The sequence below is a fragment of the Coenobita brevimanus genome, chromosome 41, assembly GCF_032717465.1.
Source record: "Coenobita brevimanus isolate Jiangsu-jjx chromosome 41, ASM3271746v2, whole genome shotgun sequence".
Taxonomy (NCBI): Eukaryota; Metazoa; Arthropoda; class Malacostraca; order Decapoda; family Coenobitidae; genus Coenobita; species Coenobita brevimanus.
Window position 1 is genome coordinate 9,816,843 of NC_136994.1, and position 5,408 is coordinate 9,822,250.

Below are 5,408 nucleotides of genomic sequence, written 5' to 3' on the forward strand. Positions count from 1 at the left end.
CGATTTTTGGAGTGACAGTGGCGATTGTTTTACCCAGGTTAGGTAATGTGACTGCAATCTTTTCTTTCTCCGAGTCAAACCCTATGCCTAAGAGGGGTTTAACCATATCCAAGTACTCATCAATGTTACATTGGTCTGAGTTGAATTTCGGCAATTGAATGTGAGGTTTGGCTCCCATTGTGCAAGTTTCCCTTTTTCGTTCCTCTGTGCTTTTACTCGGATCCAGAACCACCGCTTGCCACCAGTGTTATGCTGAGTGTTTTTAGGTCGATTCCTCGTCCTAAAAACACTAGCAACTGAGCGGGGTCCTCTTTCCGGACCGGAAGTAAAGCACCAACAAAGGAACAGGACATAAAAACTAGGCAGTATACCTTAATACATCTATTGCCTTAATTCTAAAACCGTTACAATATAACACAGAGTGATATTTAAGATACAGGATACAGGGACACAGAGTTAGACTTTGATATCACAAAATATAGTTGCACTTAACACACGATACGATACATGTATACCAATGTCTTTAGTTATATATATGGAGATGCCCGTATTTCATTTAAACCCAAAACATACATGTACTTGATAACAAGGGGAATAAACAAGGTTAAGAGTCCGTGGGGGAAATACTACTATAAAGAAGACAGGGTGCGGATCGCGACACTCGACACAGTTACCTGGTCGCAGCGGCACTTTACACAGGCTTTTGATTCTCCCGCGCACCCTGTTCTTCATTCACAATTACGGAAAGTTCTTTTATTCTGGGGCAGGTGTAATTACTCTACTTTCTATGATTGGTGGTCTAAGTACTTTTCTACTCTGCCGCGTATGCAATTCTTTTGGATTAATAACAATTGTCACTGGTTTTACATTAGTCACACTCTGTCACTGTTCACTGTTCTTTTCCCCTGGCTTATTCTCGGTATAAGGGGCGTCACGTATTTACCCGTGTTTCCTGGGTTTGTTACACTCTGTTGTCGGGCATGAGGAGAGGGCCTCAGGGGGACTCTGCCTGCAATGGGCAACACACTACCCATGTCATAAATGACTTTGTGTCATAAAAGACTGAGTAGGTTCCTTTGTGGTTGAGTTATATATATATTTTAGATTTGTGGACGAGCGGTTTTTATATCTTGGAGTAGCTTCCCATTTGTCATGTAGTGACAGGAGAGGTAAAGAATAGTATGGGACTATTTTTATTTGTCTTGGAAATATTAACAAGTCTCTCACACAGAACGTAAGTATAGAGTCCCGTCCCGCTATCTGTCTCTCTGTCTGTCTGTCTCTCTCTCTCAAATTGCCAAGCCCTTCTCACTGTGACCTGTCTCCTCTAAGGCCTGTCTCCTTCTCTTCCTGCCTGTTCTGTGGCTAACCTCCATCTGCCGCTCTCTTTCCTAAATTCTGGTGTAGCAGGGGTGTGTCACGTGTGTTCCTCGTGGATGGAAAGTTCTAGCAGCCTGTGTGTATGTGTGTGTATGGTCACTAGGCGCTGTCGTGTGCCTATCAAGCATTCCTTGCGTTAAGGGTGTGTAAGCATGTTTAGCATTGCTCGATTCTTGCAGACACAATACCTTTCATCATCTGACTCCCTGCTTCTATCTGTCTCTCTATCTATCTATTTATCTATCTATTTATTATGATTTGCAATTATAATATGGAGTCCTACCACACTGCTCGGCCGCGCGAAAACGGCGTACCATCGACAGTTAATAGTCATAACATATTAATACATATTATATATACATTATAATGAACTTATAAGCTAATTAAGTGAAATACATAATATTGTAAAAGTAACATAATTGTATGAATATTGTATACATATAATATTCATAGTAAATAGTGATTATTCAGTAATATTACATTTTAAACAAGTTGTATACATATTTGAATAAATGCAATGGTTGTTGTAAGACGTGCATGTACAACAGACGTACGCATATAATTGTGCAATGGTAATACTGCTAGGTTATACATTACATAGAGTTATCACTTTAGTAATGTCTAATATTTCACCTAACTTGTATGATGATACTGGTAATACAGAATTGTGCTATAATTGTATGACTTATAGTGTGTTAATGCATAATTGTGTTGGCCTTATATAAGTGTCTTGGCCTTATAATTGTAGTTAAAGTTACATAAAAGTTACATCTTGTTAATGCAACTGTTAATTGGCAAAGTGTAACATAATGCAATCGTTTGTCGTTACATAATTGTTACATATTGTTTGTAAGTACATAATTGTAGTTAAAGTTACATAAAAGTTACATCTTGTTAATGCAACTGTTACATAATTGGCAAAGTGTTACATAATGCAATCGTTTGTCGTTACATAATTATAATATGGAGTTACATAATTGTAATAATTGCAGTCCTAACATATGTTGCGGTCGATGATAGTGATGATGTGCCATGCCACTTGTTTGTGGAGACAACAATTTGCTTTTTTGTTTGTAGTTTATGTGGTATTTTGACATATGTAGTAACACTTACACTTATTTTCATTTGTTTGTTATGTGATCTTACTCTATTTCTCTTTTTTCTTTCTTACTTTTCTTTCTTTCTTTTTTTTTTTTGTATGTATTGATTTTCTATAGTTTGTTTTTCTTAGCTTGTGTATGCTTTTTCCATGTTGTTCATGGTTGCATAATTACTGGCTAATTTCCTTGGGATACTTTTTAAAGTTTAGTTTATATTGCACAGGTATTACTGAAAATGATATCATATAGTCCCATATTTTGTTATTTTATATAAAAAATATATATACATATATACAGTATTAACTATATACACTGATTTGTTGTTCACTTGTACCTATCGTGGGCAACATGTGTGTCAGCACTGTGTGGAAATCTTTGTCTTCACGATTGTGATGAAGATGTTCACTCTTGCTAACGTCATTTGTGTTGGCCATTTTTTTTTTTCTCTAGTTTACCTCGTAACTTAATTTATATGTTTCCACTAGGTAGCTTTAATTAATAAATGTTTAATGCAGTTCTTTTAATTGCTCACTGAGTAACTGTGATGGTATATTTTCTTTATTACTTTGTAGATGTAATAATGTATAGCTGTATGTATGAAACACGTATTTTATGTAGGTATAAATGGTAACACTCGTTGGTATTAAATAAATGTTATAATAAATGAATGAATATATACAGTGTAGAATATTTATTGTTGGTGCAAGTATTTAATGATTGAATTATGAAGATAATTGAAGTTGGTATATGAATTCAAGTTGTAACTATACAACACGTTTTATATGGTTGTGCAGAAGCTTATTGTCTATCACTGTGTATTGTATAAATTAAGTAACTATGTAACTCACTAATTTTTACCATGGAGAAAATGGTGTGAGTGGTGTTGCACGTGGTGATAGCGTTGTTCTTCACGGGTTGATTGGCGTGTTGTCGTCTCAGCACATGGTGACGTCGGCTTCCCACACTGGTAGCTGTGGTGAATACTGAGTAGCGATGCTTAAGCTGGGTGAAGAAAGGTAAGTAAGTCGCGTTATAAATGTGGCTCTGGTGTTTTGCTGCATGTCTTGACCTCTGCGTCAGGCGTAGGCGGGAGTGAGTGGTGGGGGATTTTGTGTGCTTGTTGCTTTGGTTTTTCCTCTTCTTTACTTGCTTTGTTTTATATTCTTCTTGTTGCTGCTTGAAGTTACGTGAAGATTATAGAGTTGTTTCGTAGACTTGTAGACTATTTGCATTGTAGGCTGTATTTTGTAGGGATTCATTGTAGACTAAAGCTAATCTTGTAGAGTATCGCCTGCTTTTGTAGAAATTTGCTTTTAATTCAGAGACGATGTCCGTAGATTCGCTGGTTCGTCGTAGAAATTGCAAGATCGTATCAATATTTTGTTAAACTACTTGCAAGGCGTCGTGTGATCTCTTGACCTCTGCTTCAGCATGATGATCAGGGAGACGGAGGGGGCTGGTTGGAGAGAAGTGTCAGGAGCTGGTTGTAAGTTGTTGGTTGTGAGAAGTATTCTTTTTGTTTTCAATCTTGATATTTTGTAGGAATTCAATGTTGATTCGTAGACGAGGTTCGTATACGTTCGCTGCTACCAAATGTCAAAAATGACTCTGTGTCATAAAAGACTGAGTAGGTTCCTTTGTGGTTGAGTTATATATATATATTTTAGATTTGTGGACGAGCGGTTTTTATATCTTGGAGTAGCTTCCCATTTGTCATGTAGTGACAGGAGAGGTAAAGAATAGTATGGGACTATTTTTATTTGTCTTGGAAATATTAACAAGTCTCTCACACAGAGCGTAAGTATAGAGTCCCGTCCCACTGTCTATCTCTCTGTCTCTGTCTCTCTCTCTCAAATTGCCAAGCCCTTCTCACTGTGACCTGTCTCCTCTAAGGCCTGTCTCCTTTTCTTCCTGCCTGTTCTGTGGCTAACCTCCATCTGCCGCTCTCTTTCCTAAATTCTGGTGTAGCAGGGGTGTGTCACGTGTGTTCCTCGTGGATGGAAAGTTCTAGCAGCCTGTGTGTATGTGTGTGTATGGTCACTAGGCGCTGTCGTGTGCCTATCAAGCATTCCTTGCTTTAACGGTGTGTAAGCATGTTTAGCATTGCTCGATTCGTGCAGACACAATACCTTTCATCATCTGACTCCCTGCTTCTATCTGTCTCTCTATCTATCTATTTATCTATCTATTTATTATGATTTGCAATTATAATATGGAGTCCTACCACACCTGCAGGGGAGTCACTGCCCGGGTCCTGGCTGTTGGTGAGGTGCAGAGAGGCCCTCCTGTCTGGGGGCCTCGACCTGAGGGGAGGCCCTTACCTCGGGGCCTCATTGGTGGGGTGCAGGGATGCCCTTCTGTCTGGGGGCCTCGGCCTGAGAGGTGGCCCACGGAACTGGGGCCAAACAGCTGGAGGAGGCGGGCCTGGCGTCTGCGGCTCCGCGGGGTGAGGGAGTCAGGATCGCCCTCGCCTGTAGTCTGCTGGTCTCGCCTGGGGGTCCTGGGGTGTGATCATCTGCTAGGAGACGCGCCGTCAGGGTTGGACTGCGGCCTCGTCTCCGTCTGGTGCCTGCAAAGGACAGAGATTTCCCAGGTGTGGGAGACAGGTCCAGTCTCGGACTTTGCCACCACTCTGGCGACACCTCCGGGGCAACACTCCCGGATGGTGATGAACAGTTCCCACAGGGGAACGAGATAGGCCGAGTGTACACGGAGACCGTGTCCTCTGCTATATACAGGGAGGGAAGCACAGAGGCGACTCTCTCTCCTGGGTTTGTCACAGCCGTGGCTCCAAGTCTTCTCGCCCTGGGACCCACTTCTAGCTGTCTGCTAGGGCCTCCTGCCCTTGGAGTGGCTAAAGGCACTAACGCCCCAGTGCTCACATTAGGGCCTCCTGCCCTGGAAGTGGCTGAGGGTACTGACACCCCG